Here is a 22,935-nt window from a genome sequence, read left to right on the forward strand (position 1 = left end):
TCCTCAGGTTTACTGCTTTTTCTGGCCGATTTATATGTCCTCTCCTTAGATCTTATGCTATCCCTAATTTCCCTAGTTAGCCATGGTTGAGTCACTTTTTTGTTTTATTTTTATGCCAAACAGGGATGAACAAATTCTGTAGTTCATCCACGCGATCTTTAAATGTTTGGCATTGCCTATCCACCGTCAACCCTTTCAGTAACATTCCTCAATCAATCCTACCCAACTCACGCCTCATACCATCGTAGTTTCCTTTATTTAAATTCAGGACCCAAGTCTCTGAGTCAACTACTTCACTCTCCATCTTAAATGAAGAATTTTGTCATATTATGATCGCTCCTTCCCAAGGGGCCTCGCACAAGATTGCTAATGAATCCTTTCTCATTACATAATACCCAATCTAAGATGACCTGATCTCCAATTGGTTCCTCGACATATTGGTCCAGGATTCCATCCCGTATACACTCTAGGAATCCCTCCTCCACAGTATTATTACTAATTTGGTTAGCCCAATCTATATGTCGATTAAAGTCACCCATGATGACTGCTGTGCCCTTATTGCACGCATCTCTGATTTCCTGTTTAATGCCATCCCCAACCTCAGCATTACTGTTTGGGGTCTGTATACAACTCTCACTAACGTTTTCTGCCCCATGGTATTTCTCAGCTCTACGCATACAGATTCCACATCAGAGCTAATATCCTTCCTTACTATTGTGTTAATCTCCTCTTTAACCAGCAATGCTACCCCACCTCCTTTTCCTTTTTACCTGTCTTTCCTGAATATTGAATACCCCTGGATGTTGAATTCCCAGCCTTAGTCACCCTGGAGCCATGTCTCCGTAATCCCAATTATATCATATCCATTTACATCTATTTGCGCAGCTAATTCATCCACCTTATTACGAATGCTCCTCGCATTAAGACACAAAGGGGGAGAAATTTGGTATCGCCCCATTTAGGGCGCTAGTATTGGCGGTGCGCAAAGTTTAGCGCCAGGCGCAATTTATCGTCACCTCGAGCGATATTGGGTTGCAGCGCCGCTGAAGGTGATTGCGGCGCTAAATCAGGCGCTGCGACGCAGTTTCTCCACGGGCGGGTGCAGCGCAGGTACTGTCAATTATCGGCTTCACCCAGACACGCTGGCGGCAGCCAGCTCTTAAAGGGGCGGATCGATTATCATCTGCAGCCACACTCTGCGCCTTGTAGGCCTCAAAATCGGCGGCAACTTACCTGTGACGGGCAAAACTTCAACCACATGGAGAGGGCCAGGGAGAGAGTGCAGCGCTTCAGCGAGGGGGCATTGAATGCTCTGGTTGACGCGGTGGAGCGCCGGCGATCTGTGCTGTACCCGGAGAATGGCAGGAGGCCTCAACACACCGAATACCGCAGAGCTTGGAGGGAGGTTTCCCAAAGAGTCACCTTCAGCAGCATGGTTCCGAGGACTCCTGTGCAATGCAGGAAGAAGTTCAACGACCTCAATCAGGGCGAGTGCCTTTTTCAGAATCATCATCCCTCCATCTGCACCTCACTTTATGGCCAGAGGGTGTGTAAAGCCTCAATGGCCAGCTGTCATTCAGAACCCATGGCCCTTTCTGGAAACACACATTCAGCTCAGTGCATAATGTAAGGGCTATTCGACCATGGGAGGCATGTGATGCCAGATCAGGGCAGCATGTTTCATCACACCCCGTCCTTTCTCTTGCAGGCCAAGCTGGCGAGTAACCGCAGGCAACAGCTTCGGACCGGAGGAGGCCGGCCTCACCTGCAGACCCTTACAGGCCTGGAGGAGCGAGTCCACCAGATCGTCACAAGCCAGATGAGTGGCCCTGTCGCCTCTGGAGATGCCGACCCCATTGTGGACAGCGATGGTAAGGTCATCACCTTTTTGACCTCTCTCCTTCCACTTGTTCCCCACACAAGCATGCTTTTTCACTCTCGACCCAATTCAGAGCATTGCAGCACTCATGCATCCCTTGCTGCCACCCTGTCCTTCGCTAAAGCCACTCTTGAACCTCCCTGCTTTCAGATGCTGCATCACCAGCTCGGGAGGCGGGTCCTCAAGCTGCCACTGTGACTGACTCCGGAGGCGACGAGGAGGAGGAAGCCAGACCATCCGTTCAACCCTCAGGCGAGCCAGCCCATCTCCAGACTGGGGAGACTCCTTCCCTGGAGGGGAGTGGGGGGGGGGGGGGGAATGCTCAGAGGAGGATCCAGCACCAGGACCCAGTGGCCTGAAGCAACGCGAGGAGGGTACGGAAGCTCGGGGGCCACCTCCACAGAGGGCGAGTTGGGCCGCGAGTGCTGCTGCACAGACCGCAGAAGAGGTGCGTGCCCTCGCTGAAATGAGCGCCCAGACTGGGCTGAGGCTCACTGAGCTCATGGCTGCAGTGGCAAGGATGCCCAACTCCATTGAGACACTGGCAAGGAGTGTCCAAGACTTCAGCGCAGCACAGGCAAGGAGTGTGAAGGACTTCAGTGAAGCAATGGCACCTGCCACGCAAGTGCTGAGCGCTGCCACGCAGTCACTCACTGGTCTCATGCAGACGCAGATTGAGGCCACGTGAGCACTGACTGCTGCCACCCTCGCTGGATGGGGCAGGATTCCCCGGGGCCCTTGCCGCACCACAGCAGGCCAGCAATCTGTGCACCAGCCGATTGCTGTGCATGCTGCGGTGCTGCCCCGTCAGAGTGCCAGTGTGTTGGCCGACCAGGGAGCTGCTGTCCGCTCTCAGGATGACAGCATTCCTGATGCCACCACTGGCACTTCTCCACTGCAGCTGCCACCACCTGTAGGACAGACTGCTGCCGCCCATGCAGAGTTGGAGCAGTCAGCAGCTGGGCCCTCCAGGCCCAGAGCTCGTCCAGGCCATCCCTCAGGGGCATCTGCGGTTTCGGACAGTCAGCAGGCCTCCCCCAGCCTTGCTGCAGCCACTAGGGTCCCATTACGGAGGAGCTGTAGGGCGGGAAGGGGCCAATGCCGAAAGGGAAGCAGATCACCATCGAGGGGGAAAAAGTAGAAGGTGCTGCTGATTCCTGTTATTTGTTTCATTCAAGGCCGAGGATGCTGGTCTGAATGTTAGTTATGTTTTGGACAGTCTCCCGGGTGTGAGAGCCACTTATGTGGCAGTCTGTTTGTTTTGCTTTTTGTTGCCATTGCTTTGTCATGCGGGAAGGAAGCACATTTTGTTAAATAAACAACTTTCTTTATTCACAATGGCCATGTCTGTTCTTTGCACAAATTTTGCCCTTGACCGGCTTAGGGGTAGCAGAACGGTTCCATTCATGTTCTTGGAATGGCAGCAAGCATTCCCTGAGAGGGGTCTAGAAGCGACTTGCTATAAGCCTCTGACGGACGGCCCTTGCAGTTTGTGCCTCCCTCCCGTCTTGGTGCTGCTGCTCCTCCTCCTCCTCCTCTGCTGGTGCTTCAATGTCTGGTGGCATTGGCTGGGTCCTGAGGATTGCCAGGTTATGCAGCATGCAACACACAACCACGATGTGGGAGACTCGCTCAGGTGAGTACTGAAGGGCTCCTCCGGAATGGTCCAGACAGCGGAACCGTTGCTTCAGCACGCCGATTGTGTGCTCAATGATGTTCCTGGTCGCTTGATGGCTCTCACTGCAACATTCTTCAGCAGGGGTGCTGGGCGAACGGAGCGGGGTCATCAGCCAGGGGCACAGAGGATAGCCCTTGTCCCCGAGAAGCCAGCCTCCTGGGTGAGCCGGGGCCTCGAAAAGGTCTGCCACAGAAGTCTGGCGCAGGATGAAGGCGTCGTGGCTGCTGCCTGGAAAGTGGGCATTGACAGCGAGTATCAGCTGTCTGTGGTCACAGACCAGCTGCACAAAGAATGGAACCCCTTTCGGTTGCGGAAATCCTCCGCATTCTCTAGAGGTGCCTGCAAAGCCACATGCGTGCAGTCAATGGCGCCCTGCACCATGGGGAAGCCCGCTATCCTTGCGAAGCCCTCTCGCTGCTTGTCTGGGGTCATCGGGAAGGAGATGTACTGCCGTCTCCTTTTAAAGAGGGCATTAGTCACTTGACGGATGCAGCAATGCACCGCGAACTGTGAGATGTTGGCAATGTCCCCAGTAGCAGCCTAAAAGGAGCCGCTGGCATAGAAGTTTAGAGCCACAGTGATCCTCACAGCCACCGACAGAGATGTCCTGCACCTTAGTTGCGGCTGCAGATCTGGCTGAAGCAGGTGGCAGAGCTCAGTGACCACCTCCTTACTGAAGCGCAGCCTTCGGAAACACTGCTCCTCCGACATGTTGATATATGAAAACTGCTGGCGGAAAACCCCGGCAGCGTAAGGTCTCGTGTGGCGACGTCTGTAGGCCCTCCTCCGTCTGGCCATGCCTGCCACTCTAACCCTGCGTCTCTGTGCCCTGTCAATATGATTGAGAAGCATGACGTTCCCATCCAATGCAGCCCCCATTGTAAGTGCGCACTGAAAGTTATGCCGTTTGAGAAGCTCACCAACTGCAAAGTGATGTTCAGAAGGCTAAAGTTCCTCTGCCAGCGCTGGCTCACTGCAGAAATGACTCTCCGTGTGTACCTAAGCAACTCTCTCAAAGAAGTTGTGGTCCAAAAATGGCTGCCACTAATAATCCAGAACAGTCCCCTTTAAAGAGCGCCCCCCGAGCCCGACAGCGACTGGGAAACGTTCCAGGTAACCTGTCCTTGTTAGCGCCAGGCGGAACGGAGGGGGGCGCCACTGAATTTCCGGTCCGGGGCGCCCCAAAGGCGTTGCACACTAAAATGACGTCATGATCTGCGTGCGCCGGTGAGCAGGCGCTACGGTTTCGGGCCGGCGCTAAATGTCTGCTCAATATGCGAAGAGGCGCAGGGTTTGCTGCGCCCGGGTGCTAGTTGGTTAGCGCCCCCACGTCTCGACCTCTTTAGGCACTAATGGGTGGCACAACCAACCAAATTTTGCCCCCAAAGCCTTCAGGCTTGTTCTTTTAACACTCTTAGACCTTTTAGAATTATTATTTACTGTGGCCATGTTTGATTTACACCCTTGATTTCTCCGACTGCCACTTTTGCTTCTATCCTCGCTTCCCTTTCCTCCATCTCCCTGCACAGGTTCTCTCTCACTTTAGTAGCAATTCCCACTTACTCTTCCTCTACTTTGATATTTAAATGACAACTCTCCACTTCGGTTATCGCTGCTGCAGATTTTTAATTTTGTCTCTGCATCCATTCTGCCTGTGGAAGTCAGAAGAGTTACCGTTTAAATATCACAGCACTGGAGGAGTGGCAAGGAGTGAGAGTGGACACGAATGTATTGTTATATAGTGGTACTGCTGCGTTAGCCATTTTAATGAATTGCTTCATTAGGAAGGAAATCAGAGGGTGGATACAAGACAATCCCAACAGACATCAATTTCTAGTTTGAATTTGGTGACTCTTGAAAAGGAGCATCATCCACATAGTAAAATCTGTCTGTCTTTTGCTCAAGAATAATATAAATAAAATATCGTTGTATATTCTGCATTACCTAGGAGAGCTAGCTAGAACAGGGAAGGTACAAGGGAGAACACATGCAGATACATCCTGGGATCATGGCATGGGCAACATTAAATGTTAGCAGGGCTGCTACCATAATAGTTTTTGTTGATAATCTAACCTCATTCCTGTAACATGACTGTTAGATCCGTGGTTCAGTGGATAAATAATTACACGGATGCTGTACATAAACAAATAACAGGTCTTTACTGGAGGAGGGTATCTCTAGACTGGGGTACAGAGGCATGCGCACAGTTTATATACCGGTGTGGTCACTGCCGGTACTGCAGTAGACAGGAGCTGTAAAAAGTAGTTCTGACTTAAAGCACAAACACTACAATTCCTCCCTTTTTAGATTAATACCCCCTTAATATTCAAATAACAATTACATTTTACATGTACATTCAGTAACAAAAGTCCATTTATAGATTCAGTCTTTGGGGCGGCTTCCTGACCCTTTCGGGATAGCGCCTTTCCGGAGGTTCTTGTTCTTGGTGCAGAGGCGATTCTGACCCCTTTTCATCGGGTGGTTCATCGGGTTCCACTGCTACTGGGTCTGAAGTAGATGCTACCGGTATGTCGGGTTCATCCCCAGGCACTCGAGACATGGGGTTGACGCCTTCCTGTGACGCTAAGATCTGATCAACGTGGCGTCTCACAATTTTCTCCCTGACATCCACTGTGTACATTAATGGCCCCTGCCTTGTACATATCGTTCCAGGTTGCCACTTCTCTGTTCGATAGTCACGGGTCAAGACTGGTTGCCCTACATTGAAGCTCCTTGTCGGCTTCTCGTTGATGTGCTGGAATTGTTTGTCCTCAACATTTCTTCGCACATTTGGTCTGAGCAAGTCCAGACGAGATCTCAACCTTCGGTTAAAGAACATCATGGCCAGGGTCTGGTTGGTAACTGCATGTGTCGCGTTTCGGTAGGCTAATAAGAAATTGTCCATCTTATGCTGTAGTGGAATTTCCTCGTCGCACATGGCCTTTATCGCCTTCTTAAAGGTTTATACGAGCCTCTCAGCCAATCCATTGGTGGCTGGATGATACGGGGCGGATGTGTAATGCCTTACCCCATTCCTTTTCATGAATTTTTGGAACTCGTCGGACACAAACTGTGGTCCATTATCAGAGCAGATCTGCTCTGGCAAACCGTTTCTGGCAAATATGGTCCGTAGGACTGCAATTGTTTTCTCTGTGGTGGTTGAAGACATCTTTATCACCTCAGGCCACTTTGAATGAGCATCCACTGCTATTAAGAACATTGAGTCCATGAATGGACCAGCGAAATCAATGTGCATCCGTTGCCATGGAGAGGAGGGCCACTCCCATGGGTGTAGAGGGGCATGTGGTGGTGCATTTTAACCTTCTGGCATCCTAAGCAGCTCTTAGTTAGGTCTTCGATTTGTTGATCGATTCCCAGCCACCACACATAAGCCCTAGCAAGGCTCTTCATTTTCACTCCCCCCAGATGACCTTCATGTAGCTCCTTTAGCACTCTCTCCCTTAACTTGGGTGGAATCACCACTCTGGATCCACACATCACTGTCCCCTGGCATACTGACAGCTGTTCTCTTCTGGATGAGAATGCTGGCAACAGTGAGTCGCCATTTGTTGGCCATCCCCTCACCGTCAATTCATATACCCGTGACAGCGTCGAATCATTGCGGGTCTCCTTCTCTATATCCGCGTTTGTTACTGGCAATCGTTCAATTATCGATGAATAATATATCTCGATAGGGTCCACTGCTGGTACTTCCTCCACCGTAGGCAGTGGCAGGCGCGATAGCCCATCAGCGTTCCCATGCTGTTTCGTGCCTTTATATTCTATTTCATATTGATTCGCCCCTAGAAACAGGGACCATCTTTGTAACTGCTGTGCAGTCATTACTGGCACGCCCTTCTTAGGATTAAAGATGGAGACAAGTGGTTGGTGGTCAGTCAGCAAGGTGAACTTCTGCCCATGCAGATAATGGTTGAATTTTTTTACTCCCCATACTAGGCCGAGGGCCTCCCTATCAATCTGGGCGTAGTTGCGCTCGGCTGAGGTTAGTGACCGAGACGCAAAGGCTACTGGCCTCTCCAACCCGTCAGGGAATTTGTGCGACAGCACCGCTCCAATGCCGTAGGGTGATGCATCACATGCCAAACGAATTGGTAGTGCTGGGTTGAAATGGGCCAACACCTCTTTTGATGTGATCAATTCTTTACACTTCTGGAAAGCTCATCTACGTTCGTCATCCCACTTCCATGGTACCCCCGTTTGCAGTAGGGTGTTCAGCGGGTGTAATACCGTAGACAAATTTGGTAAGAACTTGTGGTAATAGTTTACCAGCCCGAGGAACGACCTCAGTTGTGACACATTTTCCGGTGCTGGAGCCTTGACTACTGCCTCAATCTTGTCAGGGGACTTATGTAACCCCTCTTCATTGATGACGTGGCCGCAATATGAGATCTGTTTCTGGAAAAACTCACACTTGTGGCGATTAGCTCGTAGCCCATATTCCTTTAATCTGGCGAGCACCTTCTCCAAGTTAGCGAGGTGATCACCGTCATTTTCGCCCGTGACCAAGATGTCGTCCAAATAACACTGGGTCCCTGGAATCCCTTGCAGGACCTGATCCATCACCCTTTGCCAGATAGCCGGAGCCGAGGCTACTCCAAACACCAGCCGGTTGTATTGATAGAGACCTTTATGGGTGTTGATCGTAAGGTAATGTTTCGAAGCTTCTTCTACCTCCATTTGCAAGTACGCCTGGGCTAGATCAAGTTTGGTGAAGCGTTTACCACCAGATAGCGAGGCGAAAATATCCTCAATTTGTGGAAGCGGATATTGCACCGTGTGAAGGACTGGGTTCACTGTCACCTTAAAATCCCCACAGATGCGGACCTTCTTTGGTTCCCCAGGCGTATTACTCAACGACCTCTTCATTACAGGAACGATGGGTGTAGCCCACTCGCTCCAGTCCACTTTGGACAGTACTCCTGAATGTTCCAACCCTTCCAGCTCTGCTTCAACCGCTGGTCTGATCGCATAAAGCACTGGTCTGGCCTTCAGAAACTTTGGGCTTGCATTATCCTCTATTTTAATTGTTGCTGTTATTCCTTTTAGTGTTCCTAGTCCCTCCTGGAACACTTCTTGTGCGTCAGTTAGCATTTTTGACAGTCGTCCAGGTGTGATGTCGTCATCCTTTTTGGCCTCCACCTTCAGTGCCTGTATGGAATGCCAATCTAAATGCATCTTCCGGATCCATTCACGTCCTAGCAGTGGTGGTCTTCCATTTGGCAATACATATATATCCATTTTAGGTATTTCCTGACCTTTATATGTCACTTTCACCCTTATTTTTCCTTTGGGGTAGACTTTTTGCCCCGTATACGTCTTCAAGACAATCTCTGTAGCATTCAACTTTCAAGGGTATGTGTGAAAATAGCCGCTTGTAGTCTCTTTGATTTATGACTGTTGGAGCTGACCCTGTGTCCAATTCCATTTCCACTTGGACTCCGTCTATCTTGAGTGTAACCCAGATAGTCTGGTGATCCTCCATTTCGGTTACATTATGTAGTTTCAGACAACCCAGCTCCTTGCTTCCGGAGTCTGTCACTTTTCTGTTCGTCTGAACCACTGTCCATCACCTGGTGTACCTTTTTGTACTTCTCCTGTGGAGATTTCTTACTGTTGGTTTTCTTCCCAGACCTGCAGACTCTTGCTATGTGTCCTGCTTTCCCACACTGTCTGCACACTTGGTCCTTGAACCAACAATCTTTCTGGTCATGTGTTGTTCTGCCACAGCGATAGCACTTCCCTGTTCCATAGGTCATTTCGTTGGTGCCATATTCTTGCGGTCTCCGTTGTATCTCTGCAGCGCCCCTTGCGGCTGCTTCGTGTGATACTGCCATATTGAAAGCTTTGTCCAGCGTAAGGTCCTTTTCTGATGGAACCCAGAAACGGCTTCTTTCACTTTGTAGCCCACACACAAACTTGTCCCTTAACGTGTCTGCTAGTCCCGCTCCAAACTGGCAGTATTTCGATAGCTTGCGCAGTTCTGTTAGGTACTCAGCATTGCTTTCGTCTGTGTGTTGGTTCCTTTTATGGAACTTAAATCATTCTGCTATCAGCAGCGGTGTGGGGTTTAAGTGGTCCTGTAGGATTTCTACTATGCTTTCAAAATTCTTGTTTACCAGCTTCTCTGGGGTTATTGGATTTCGCAGTAACCCATAAGTTTTTGCACCCATGGAATTTAACAGAACCAGTGCTTTATTAGCATCTGGCACTTCATTCGCCCTGCAGTACACCTCAATACATTCCACATATGTCGCCCAATCTTCGACTTCATTGTCGAACGTAGAGATACTGCCACTCTTCGGCATCCTTGGTTGTGCATTAACTATCACCAATGGCACCTCCCGCGCTTCCCCTTCTTCTCCGTTGGCACAAAATGGCGTCTCCCACGCTTTCCTTCCTTCCCGCGCTCGCCCGTCTTCTCCGCGGCTCAATGGCGCCTCCCGCGCTCTCCCTGCTTCACAATGGCGTCTCCCCTTGCTTCGCCCCGTGGACCCTGATCAGCCCGTGATCCCTGGCTGCGCTCTGCGCGTTCTTCTCTTGATATCTGTCGACGCCGCTCAGTCTAGAACCCGGCTGTTTCTTACCCTCTCTCTCTCCGGTTTGCAGTATTTTTCCTCGACACCGCTTGGTGATCAACCCCCAGCTGCGCCCCGCTCTCTTCACCCTCTTTCTTACCCCGTCGACGCTGCCCGGCTCTCTCTCTCTGCCGTCGGTTGGCTCCAGCCGCCGCTGCTCGGGAAGGGTCTGCGCTGGACCTGTCGTCAGTCTCTTACTGCTCGTTGTGGCTGGGGAACCAAGCCCGGCTCTCCACAGCCTCCCCAGCGAAGTTGGATCTCTGCCTGACTGCTGGGCGGTTGCTCGCGGTCGACACCCGTGTTCCTGGACTCGGCTTTTTTTTTTTAATGTTGCAGGTAGATTCGCATCAACACTCGTCGCCACTGTTAGATCCGTGGTTCAGTGGATAAATAATTACACGGATGCTGTACATAAACAAATAACAGGTCTTTACTGGAGGAGGGTATCTCTCGACTGGGGTACAGAGGCATGCGCACAGCTTATATACCGGTGTGGTCACTGCCGGTACTACAGTATACAGGAGCTGTAAAAAGTAGTTCTGACTTAAAGCACATACACTACAATGACGACCTTTTCTTCCCCAAGGTAGGTATTTTTTTTGTAGTCCAAGATATTTCTATTGGAGGGAAACATTTGTAGCCAATTGTTAGAAATCCCTACCATTCTAATTCAGGTAGAACAACTACAGAAGCAGCTATCCGGCATTAAAAAAGCTCCAAACCAATTTTACATCGACAGACAAACCACACAAAAAGTTGGAGTGAAGCATAATTCAAGGATAAATACAGCCATGGAATCAGATGATAACAGGTTCTCTATGCGCACGAAAGACATAGCAGTCTATCTACATTATGCTAATATAAATAGGCTGAAGTGTTAAAAAAACAAAATGCAAATGGCAAACTACTAGAACTGTGCTATTTAGTCAAGAATCACCCAAAATATACTGCATTCTTGAAACAAGTATTATTACACTGGTAGAATTTCCAAGGCAGATTTTAGTTAGTTTAATTTTATTTTGCACCAATGCATGTCAGTGAATTGGAACAGACAACAGATGCTCATTAGTCACTGATCCAATTTTTGAAAATTATGTCTCTGAAGCACTTTGGGATGTTTTTCGATGTTAAAGATGCTATATAAATACAAGCTCTTGAATAATACAATTTAAACTCAAGTACTGTAATGTGAACTGTAGAAATGTGTGTGGTTGCGGTTTACTTCATTCAAAGGGGATCAGCATTCTCTAACCATTACAGAATAATCCTCATTATTTCACTGAAGAAACCTCAAACTGGTAAAAACAATTTAAACTTCACTGAGCCGTTAGATTGTAAAGTTTTGAATCGCCAACATTCCAACTAAACTTTCAGATTGATCAATGAATACAAGTAATTACTACGTTTAACAAGGCCTTTGTAACCTGAGCTTTTCCTGTGTCCATGCGCTTGCGCACTTTGGCTGCCGTTCTGGACCCAAGCCATTCATTTCCACTTTTCCTTTTCTCTCTATCCCTCCCTGACTCCTGTCATCATGCCTCCTTTCATCTCTCCTCTGATACTCTACCCTCCCAAATCCCTACCCCAATCCTTCATTACTCTTCGACCTTCCTACTCTCCCGCTGCCGTCCCAAGCGTGACTCCCTCTTAGATAAGCCTACAGCTTCTCTTGGCAGCCTACAAAGTGCCCATCAAGGCACTCGTCGCTGCTTCCTTACAAGCAGCAACCTAACTGTCCTATCCTGCTTTTTTAAATGTTTTTATTTATATATAATATATATATAAATATAAATATAAATGACCTGTTTATTGGAATACAGAGTAGAATTTCTAAATTTGCCGATGACGCCAAACTTGGGGGTGTGGCAAACAGTGAGGATGATATCAATCGACTGCAACAGGACATAGAAAGGCTAGCAGAATGGGCAGATGGAATTTAATGGAGAAGTGTGAGGTGATGCATTTTGGCAGAAGGAACCGGGAGAGGCAATATACACTTAATGACACAGTTTTAAAGAGTGTGCAGGGACAGAGGGACTTGGGAGTTAATGTGCATAGGTCCTTGAAGGTGGCAGGACATATTGAGAGAGTGGTTAACAAAGCAAATGGGATCTTGGGCTTCATAAATAGAGGTATTGAGTACAAAAGTAGAGAGGTTATGATGAACCTTTATAAAATGCTGGTTAGGTCACAACTGGAGTGTTGCGTCCAATTCTGGTCACCACACTTTAGGAAGGATGTGAAGGCCCTTGAGAGGGTGCAGAGATTTACCAGAATGGTTTTGGGGATGGGGTTTCTTAGCTACAAGGACAGGTTGGAGAAGCTAGATTTGTTTTCATTAGAGCAGAAGAGGTTGAGGGATGATTTGATAGTGATGTACAAGATTATGACAGGTTTAGATAGGCTAGATGGGGAAAAGCTGTTCCCACTAGTTGATGGTACAAGGACTAGGACACAGATTTAAGGTTTTGGGCAAGAGATACAGGGGGGGATGAGAGAACTTTTTTTACGCAGCGGGTGGTGAGGACCTGGAACTCGCTGCCGACAGAAGTGGTGGAAGCGGAGACACTCAATGTTTTCAAGGGGAGACTAGATAGGCACTTGAGGGAAATAAACTTGCAGGGCTACGGGGATAGAGCGGGGGAATGGGACTGACTGGATTGCTCTACAGAGAGCCGGCACGGACTCGATGGGCTGAATGGCCTCCTTCTGTGCCATTATGACTCTATCCTACTCTCTCACTGATCTTCCTGCCCAGTGCGCCCGCTAGGGATTAATCTTGCCAATCTCCTCCCGGTCCAACTCAGCACGGACCCTGTGGACGCTGGCAGTGGGTCAGCCATCACCGACTCTCTCCACATCTCCCTCTAGAATGTCCTTGCCATCCATGAGCTTATCGTGAACGATTGCATCGACATCATGGCTCTGATAGAAACTTGGTTGAGGGGCAATGAAACCTTATCCTTAAATGAAGCCTCCCCACCTGCCCCGCTCAGACTGCCATAGTGGCGGTGTGGCTCTCATCACCAAATCACACCTTGGTCTGTCCCCCTACTCCTCTGGCACGTTCTCCTCCTTTGAGCATCTCACCTATTCCACCCCGCTCACCTCATTTAAAATTCTCGTTCTCTACCACCCACCCAAGTACCACAAAAATGTTATTACTGAGATACCTTCACTGCTTTCTTCCCTCAACCTCTGCACCGAATGACTTCTCATCCTCGGTGATTTCAATATCCATCTCAATTCATCATGCGCGCTCTTCTGAGTTCACTAGCCTCCTAACCTCCCATAATCTCGCCCTCCATGTAAACGCCCCAACCCACATTCACGGGCACCCCCTCAACCTTGCCATCTCTCATGGCCTCGCTACTCCCATCGTGCCAATCGCAGATAAGGGCATCTCTGACCACTTCCTTGTATCGCTCTCCACCCACATCCCCCTTCCACTCACACCCCCACCCCCCAACCCTACATCCTTCTGCATCACCTCTGGAAAAAAACCTCTCCCAACTCTCTTACAACTGCACTTATGAAATCCCAACTGTCCAGCCTTTGGCCCTCCATTCACAACATTTCTGCAGCTACCAATCTGCTCAACCTCTCTCTCTCTCTCCCTGGCCATTTCCCCTGGTACGGCCCTCATCTTCAGTCCCTTGAGTCCAAGGGACGCAGACTTGAACGGATATGGCGGACAACTGGTTTAGCCATTCACCGCCAGATCTGGCTGGACCACAAAGCATTATCGGGTTCTGCTCGTCTGCCAAAATTGCTCACTATTCCAGAATCATTCTGGAATGCAAAGATAAACTGCGACTTTTATTCTCCACTGCTAACCGTCTTCTTAATCCCCTCTCACCTGTCGTCTCCTCCTCCTTCACCTCCGACAAGTGTGAGGAACTCATGGACGACTTTGTCTCTAAGATAGAGACCATCCGTTGAGCTGCCTCTGCCACGTCCCTTCCTTCCCCTAGCCCACAGGAACAAACTGCCTCTAAGGTTCCCCCCCTGCCCTAGCCCTGAATTCACATCTTTCTCCAGTTTCTCTCCCATCATGACCTCTCCGCGCTCATCTTGTCCATGAGATCCACTTCCTGCTCCCTCGACCCTATTCCCACCAAACTGCTGACCACCCAACTTCCTTTTCTGGCTCCCATTTCAGCCGACATTGTTAACAGTTCTCTTCCCCTCAAGTACTGTCCCCCTCTCCCTCAAATCTGCAGTCATCACCCCTCTCCTCGGAAAAAACCCTTGACCCCTCTGTCCTTGCAAACTACCGCCCCATCTCCGACCTCCCTTTCCTCTCCAAAGTCCTTGAACATGTTGCCTCCCAAATCCGTGCCCATGTTTCCCGCAACTCCATGTCTGAATCCCTCCAATCAGGTTTGCGCCCTTGCCACAGTACCGAAACAGTTCTCAAAGTCACAAATGACATCCTTTCTGACTGTGACAAAGGTAAACTATGCCTGCTCGTCCTTCTTGACTTGTCTGCAGCCTTTGACATGGTTGGGCACGCCATCCTTCTCCAACGCCTCTCCACCATTGTCCAGCTGGGTGGGACTGCACTCGCCTGGTTCCATTCTTATCTATCTAATCGTAGCCAGAGAGAGAATCACCTGCAACGGCTTCTCTTCCCGCTCCCGCATTGCTACCTCTGGTGTCCCCCAAGGATCTATCCTTGGCCCCCTCCTATTTCTCATCTACATGCTGCCCCTCGACAACATCATCCGAAAACACAGCGTCAGTTTCCACATGTACACTGATGACACCCAGCTCTACCTCACCACCACTTCTCTCGGAGCCCTCCACGGTCTCTAAATTGTCAGACTGCTTGTCCAACATCCAGTTCTGTATGAGCAGAAATTTTCTCCCATTGAAATATTGGGAAGACCGAAGCCATTGTTTTCAGTCCCTGCCACAAACTCTGTTCCCTAGCCACTGACTTCATCCCTCTCGCTAACATCTGTCTGAGGCTGAACTACACTGTTTGCAACCTTGGTGTCATATTTGACCCTGAAATAAAGCTTCCGACCACATACCCATGGCATAACTAAGATCGCTTATTTCCACCTCCATAACATCGCCCATCAGTTCATCTGCTGCTGAAACCCTCATCCATGCCTTTGTTACCTCTAGACTTGACTATTCCAACACACTCCTGGCTGGCCTCCCACATTCTACCCTACGTAAACTTGAGGTGATCCAAAACTCGGCTGCCCGTGTCCTAACTCACACCAAGTCCTGCTCACCCACCTACACTGGCTCCTGGTTCAGCAGCACCTCGACTTCAAAATTCTCATCCTTATTTTCAAATCTCTCCATGGCCTCGCCCCTCCCTATCTCCAATCTCCTTCAGCCCCACAACCATTGCACTAGATTTCACAATCCTGGGATGAAAAAATATTTACATATTGGTAAATTTAGCACAAAAATTAAGCTGTTTTATAGTAATATTTATGTTACAAGGTCACTGCTCCAATATTCTATGGCAAGAGGCTCCTTAAGATTGTTTATATGTCGGAATTTGAATAACGGATTAAAAAGGCAGAGTTGCATTCATATAGCATCTGATCACATCTCAAATGGAGCTCCACACAATGACTTATGTAGCCACATGAAATAGCCAAACACAGACACAAAATGAATGGCCAGATTATACAGAAACTAAAACTAAAAACTTAAAGAAACACTGTTTAGTTTGGTTCCTGAGCTTGAGTACCAAATATTCCACCAAGGGGTCTGTGAGCCCGTAATCACTGTTGGGAGTCACTGTCCACCATTTTGTGTTTTATTTCCTTATCTTGGGCTTGTTAAATGATCCTGTCTACATATCAATAATTACTTGCAGATAAGTTAGAATGGCTAAACCATGCTTTAAAAACAAATTTCCAGCTCAGCCCAAGTATTGCTTTTTCTCTTCTCTTCAATCATGGTGCATTACAATTCCATAGGCACAGCGAACCCTCCAGCACCTCACCCAAGCAGTTATTGCAATTGTGGACAGGTTATTTTGCCACAATCATGTCTTATCCTGTGCTTCTAAGATGAAGTATTGCTCCTCCTGCGATATGTGGGAACTCAGGGACACTTCCAGGGTCCCTGACAACTACATGTGCAGGAAGTGCATCCAGCTGCAGCTACTGACAGACCGCATTGCGGCACTGGAGCTGCGATTGGATGCATACTGGAGTGTTCACGATGCTCAGGACATCGTGAGTAGCACGTTTACGGAGTTGGACACACCGCAGGTAGAGGTTGGACAGGAAGAAAGGGAACGGGTGACCAACAGGCAGAGTACTAGGCGCAGGCAGGTAGTGCAGGGGTCCCCTGTGGCTATCCCCCTCTCCAACAGATACACCACTTCGGGTACTGTTGGGGGGGATGGCTTATCAGAGAAAGGCAGCAGCAGCCAACTTCCTGGCACCAGGGGTGGCTTTGCTGCACAGAATGGGAGGAAAAAGAGGGGTAGAGCTATAGTAATAGGGGATTCTATTGTAAGGGGAATAGATAGGCGTTTCTGCGGCCGCAAACGAGACTCCAGGATGGTGTGTTGCCTCCCTGGTGCAAGGGTCAAGGATGTCTCCGAGCGGCTGCAGAACACCTTGGAAGGGGAGGGTGAACAGCCAGTTGTCGTGGTGCATATAGGCACCAACGATATAGGTAAAACGCGGGATGAGGTCCTAAAGGCGGAATATAGGGAGTTAGGAGATAAATTAAAAAACAGGACCTCAAAAGGTAGTAATCTCAGGATTGCTACCAGTGCCACGTGCTAGTCAGAGTAGAAATAGAAGGACACTTCAGATGAATACATGGCTAGAGGAATGGTGCCAGAGGGAGGGATTCAAGTTCCTGGGACATTGGAACCGGTTCTGGGGGAGGTGGGACCAGTTCAAACCGGACGGTTTGCACCTAGGCAGGGCTGGAACCGATGTCCTAGGGGGAGTGTTTGCTAGTGCTGTGGGGGAGGGTTTAAACTAAAATGGCAGGGGGTTGGGAACCTGAGCAGGGAGACAGAGGAAAGGGAAACAAGGATAAAAGCAAAAGACAGGAAGGAGAAAAACAAAAGTGGCAGTCAGAGAAATCAACGGTTTAAATCAAATGTGGCCACAGTAAATAATAATTCTAATAGGTCTAAGAGCGTTAAAAAAACAAGCCTGAAGGCGTTGTGTCTTAATGCTAGGAGCATTTGTAATAAGGTGGATGAATTGGCTGCGCAAATAGAGGTAAACGAATACGATTTGGTTGGGATTACGGAAATGTGGCTCAAGGATGGCCAAGACTGGGAACTCAACATCCAGGGGTATTCGATATTCAGGAAAGATAGGCAAAAAGGAAAGGGAGGTGGAGTAGCATTACTGGTTAAAGAAGGGATTAACACAATTGTAATGAAGGATATTAGCTCTGATGATGTGGAATCTGTATGGGTAGAATTGAGAAATACTAAGGGGAAAAAAACATTAGTGGGAGTGGTATATAGACCTCCAAACAGTAAGGCGGAGGTTGGGGATGGCATTACAAGGGAAATTAAAGAAGCGTGCAATAAGGGCACAGCAGTCATCATGGGTGACTTTAATCTACATATAGATTGGGCCAACCAAATTAGTAACAATACTGTGGAGGAGGAATTCCTGGAGTGTTTACGGGATGGTTTCCTGGACCAATATGTCAAGGAACCAACCAGAGATCAGGCCATCTTAGACTGGGTATTATGCAACGAGAAAGGATTCATTAGCAATCTTGTTGTACGAGGCCCCTTGGGTCGGAGCGATCATAATATGATCGAATTCTTCATTAAGATGGAGAATGAAGTAGTTGACTCAGAGACTAGGGTCCTCAATTTAAATAAAGGAAACTACGATGGTCTGAGGAGCGAGTTGGGTAGGATTGATTGGGGAATGGCACTCAAAGGGTTGACGGTGGATAGGCAATGGCAAACATTCAAAGACCGAATGGATGAGCTACAGAATTTGTTCATCCCAGTTTGGCATAAAAATAAAACAAAAAAGTTGACTCTACCGTGGCTAACAAGGGAAATTAGGGATAGCATAAGATCCAAGGAGAGGACATATAAATTGGCCAGAAAAAGCAATAATCCTGAGGATTGGGAGCAGTTTAGGATTCAACAAAGGAGGACAAAGGGATTAATTAAGAAAGGGAAAATAGAATGAGTAAGCTTGCGGGGAACATAAAAACTGACTGTAAAAGCTTTTATAGATATGTGAAGAGAAAAAGATTGGTGAAGTCAAGCGTAGGTCCCTTGCAGTCAGAATCAGGGGAATTTATAATGGGGAACAAAGAAATGGCAGACCAACTAAATACATATTTTGGTTCTGTCTTCACAAAGGAGGACACAAGTAACCTCCCAGAGATGCCGGGGAACATAGGGTCTGATGAAAGGGTGGAACTGAAAGAAATCAGTATTTGTAGGGAAATGGTGTAAGGAAAATTGATGGGATTGAAGGCCGATAAATCCCCAGGGCCTGATCATCTACATCCCAGGGTACTTAAGGAAGTGGCCCTAGAAATAGTAGATACATTGCTGGTCATCTTCCAGAACTCGATAGACTCTGGAACAGTACCCATGGATTGGAGGGTAGCTAATGTTACCCCACTATTCAAAAAGGGTGGTAGAGAAAAAGCGGGGAATTATAGACCGGTAAGCCTGACATCGGTAGTGGGGGAAATGCTAGAGTCCATTATAAAAGATGTAATAGCAGAGCACTTGGAAAGCAGTGACAGGATCGGACAAAGTCAACATGGATTTACAAAAGGTAAATCATGCTTCACTAATCTACTGGAATTTTTTGAGGATGTAACTGGTAAAATAGATAAGGGAGAACCAGTGGATGTGGTGTATTTGGACTTTCAGAAGGCTTTCGATAAGGTCCCGCATAAGAGATTAGCGTGCAAAATTAAGGCACATGGGACTGGGGGCAAGGTATTGACTTGGATAGAGAACTGGTTGGCAGACAGAAAGCAAAGAGTTGGAATAAACGGGTCGTTTTCCAAGTGGCAGGCAGTGACTAGTGGGGTCCTAGGACCCCAGCTGTTCACAATATATGTTAATGATCTGGACGAGGGAATCGGATGTAATATCTCCAAATTTGCAGACGACACAAAGCTGGGTGGGAGGGTATGCTGTGAGGAGGATGTCGTGAAACTCCAGTACGATTTGGACAGGTTGGGTGATTGGGCAGAAACATGGCAAATGCACTATAATGTGGATAAATGTGAGGTTATCCACTTGGTGGCAAAAACAGGAAGGCAGATTATTATTTGAATGGCAATAGATTGGGAGAAGGGGAAGTGCAAAAGAGACCTGGGTGTTCTTGTGCACCAGTCACTGAAGGTAAGCATGCAGGTGCAGCAGGCGGTTAAGGCAGCAAATGGTATGGTGGCCAATGGTATGGTGGCCTTCGTAGCAAGAGGGTTCGAGTACAGGAACAAGGATGTCTTGCTACAGTTGTACAGGGCCTTGGTGAGACCGCACCTTGAGTAGTGTGTGCAGTTTTGGTCGCCTTACCTGAGGAAGGACGTTCTGGCCATGGAAGGAGTGCAGCGAAGATTCACCAGGCTGATACCTGGGATGGCAGGAATGACATATGAGGAGAGATTGTGTCGATTGGGCTTATACTCACTGGAGTTTAGAAGATTGAGAGGGGATCTCATCGAAACCTACAAAATTCTGTCAGGCCTGGACAGACTAGATGCTGGAAGGATGTGCCCGATGGCGGGGAGTCCAGAACCAGGGGTCATAGTCTAAGGATAAGGGGTAAGCCATTTAGGACTGAAATGAGGAGGAATTTCTTCACCCATAGAGTGGTGAACCTGTGGAATTCTCTGCCACAGAGGGTGGTGGAGGCCAGTTCATTAAATATATTCAAGAAAGAGTTGGATATATTTCTTAAGGCTAAAGGGATCAAGGGATATGGGGAGAAGGCAGGGACAGGGTACTGAATTTGGATGATCAGCCATGATCTCATTGAATGGCGGAGCAGGCTCGAATGGCCTGCTCCTATCTTCTATGTTTCTATGTACAGTACTTTTCAATCAAAGTGAACCTCCCAACATAAATGGAAAAATACCAGAAATAGATTGAGCACATTATTAAAAAAAAAAAAAATTTGCTGCCTGGTAGAAACCCACCATTTTCTGCCTCCTTCTCTCCAAAGCTACGGAGTGTGCTCTGGGGCTACCCTAGGAAATGATGGCTCAAGAGCACCATTGACTTTGGGAAAAAAACACATTAGCACGGCAGTACCAGTTTTCTTTATCAGCTCCTAAATAATTTCACTATCTCTCACTTAAAAAAAAATTCATGGGATATGGGCATCACTGACAAGGCCAGCATTTATTACCCATCCCCAATTGCCCTCGAGAGGTGGTGGCAAGCCACCTTCTTGAAACGCTGCAGTCCGTGTGGTGAAGGTACTCCCACAGTACTGTTACAGCTCAGCGACTATGAAGGAACGGCGATTCATTTCCAAGTCAGGATGGTGTGTGACTAGGAGGGGAACTTGGTGTTCCCATGCACCTGCTGCCCTTGTCCTTCTAGGTGGTAGAGGCCATGGGTTTGGGAGGTGCTGTCGAAGAAATCTTGGCAAGTTGCTGCAGTGCATCTTATAGATGGTGCACACTGCAGCCACAGTATGCCGGTGGTGGAGGAAGTGAATGTTTAAGGTGGTGGATGGGGCCAATCAAGCAGGCTACTTTGTCCTGAATGGTGTCGAGCGTTTTGAGTGTTGTCAGAGCTGCACTCATCACTCATCCAGGCAAGTGGAGAGTATTCCATCACACTCCTGACTTGAGCCTTGTACAGGAAACTCTCGATTTACCGGCACCTAAATAACCGGAAATCTGTTAACCGGCAAAATTCAGGAGTAGGTTCAGGTAAGTTTTACTTCATATTAGTGGCCGTTCCTGGATCTGTGGCTGTGTAACCGGGGTTCCTGCACCTGTTGCTAAGCAACAGGGACGCCTGGATCTGTTGCTGTGTACCGGGCTCTCGTACCTTTTACTATTACCTCTCTGTAATCCAGACTTTTTGATAAACCGGCACCACACCGGTGCCGGATTTAAAAAAGTTTCCTGTAGATGGTAGAAAGACTTTGAGGATTCAGGAGGCAAGTCATTCGCCACAGAATACCCAGCCGCTGACCTGCTCTTGTAGCCACAGTATTCTGATACTCAGAATTGCGAAGAACCACAAGTTGCTGGCCAAAAACAGCATTTCACACTTTACCTCCATGATTTTCAGGAAGCTGTTGCATTTGCACGTTAATTGCCCATTAAACTCATCACAGAAAGTCAAATCTTGTAAATAACAGTGCAAGTACTCTTAACATGACAATTGTTAATGACTACCAATCAACCCCTCTTGCTCAAAGTGAACAATTATAAGTGTGGAGTCTTATTCCTTCAGGTTGTGAATGGTTTTAGGAGATTCTAAAAATCTCAAATTTGAAATTAACATTTTTTTCTTACTTTTCCTTTTTTTCCCCTCTTTTGAAGCTGCACTGTTTAAACCTACATCAATATGAATGCAAACCAGTAAAACACTGGCCAAAACTTCCTCAATTTGCATTTGCAGAAACTATAATGGCATAAAAGGTACAAATAGTTTCCGTTTTTAGAATCGTACAAATTGCAGCAGAGAAGACTATTTGGTTCAATGCACCTATGCTACATCTTCCACTGGACCCATCCCCCCTCGAAGCCATTTCCCTGTTGAATTTTAGATCATTCCTTCTCAAATGATTATCAAAATCCTCTTTCAAGTGATATTATAATCCCTGCCTCACTAGCCGCTTCCAAATAATTCAGTGGGAGGAGGCAGCTGATTAATATGAAATTATTAAATGCAGGGACGTTATTACATTTGATGCTAGTGTGTCTGATGCTGCCAATCTCTTTTTTTAAGGGCTTGGGCCCCTTGGTTTGCCAGGTGACAGGTCAGACCCGTTAGAAACTCAAAGAGCCGACCCAAGCACACGGCCAGGCTCGCCTCTGCCGCAGAGCAACGGCAAGCTACAGGCGGCTCCCCTCCTCTCTCTTCTCTCTCCTCCCTCCTCCCTCTCTCAACACGCCCCGGCACCACCCCTGACAAGTGGGGATGCCAAGCTCCGCGTCCCGGCCTCTCTCCCCTCACTCACCCCGTCGTTCCGGCACCTTCTACGGACGGGCCCCACCTCCGCTACGACTACCCGGCCGCGGTATCCCAGCAACCGGCGCCGGCCAATCACAGGCCGCCGCTTCACGGGCAACCGTCCTGCACACCGCCGATGGCCCAATCAGAGCGCAGGTGACAAACGGGGTTCCCTCCCTGATTGGCCAGTTAATCCGACTGCAGAAAGTAAGATTAATATTCAAACAAATGGCAGGAACGAGTGGAGAATTTAACAATTAAAATCAATGAGATGAATGAATTGGTTTTTTAGTTGATTTGCCAATTGCCAATTAAAAATCAACCATGTGCCCCACCAAACTGTAACTTAAAACAAATAAAAAGGAAACTGAACAAATCAAATTAAAATTCCGTATCCAGTGGAGAGGATGCACTCCAATCCCTCCAATGCCCACCGGCGGCGGAGGGCTCAAGCCCAGGAAGAGAGGCAGGCAGCCAAAACAAACAAGCCTCATCCACCCTGGACCTGTTCATGGGTACTGTCACTCACATTCAATATTTATTCAAGATTTTCAATGATGGAATGCATTATCACATTCCTTCTTTAAATAAAGAAAAAAACTGCAAATGCTGGAAATCTAAAATTAAAGTAGAAAAC

General features: G+C 48.1%; 1 protein-coding gene across 2 annotated transcripts in view; it reads right to left on the minus strand.

The window, feature by feature from the left end:
- bpgm (2,3-bisphosphoglycerate mutase) overlaps nucleotides 1-22,487 on the minus strand; it is a 59,848-nt gene extending 37,361 nt beyond the window's left edge. The window contains exon 1 of one of the 2 annotated variants that reach the window (XM_086010137.1): nucleotides 22,306-22,487. The gene's annotated coding sequence lies outside the window, so the exon portion shown is untranslated. Of the gene's footprint in view, nucleotides 1-19,676; nucleotides 19,702-22,305 lie in introns of those variants that run through there. The other variant, XM_086010139.1, reaches the window with a different exon arrangement.
- Nucleotides 22,488-22,935: the final 448 nt, after the last annotated feature.

The sequence above is a fragment of the Somniosus microcephalus genome, chromosome 17 (genome assembly GCF_052327205.1).
Source record: "Somniosus microcephalus isolate GS21.2 chromosome 17, FLI_Smic_1.0, whole genome shotgun sequence".
Lineage (NCBI taxonomy): Eukaryota > Metazoa > Chordata > Chondrichthyes > Squaliformes > Somniosidae > Somniosus > Somniosus microcephalus.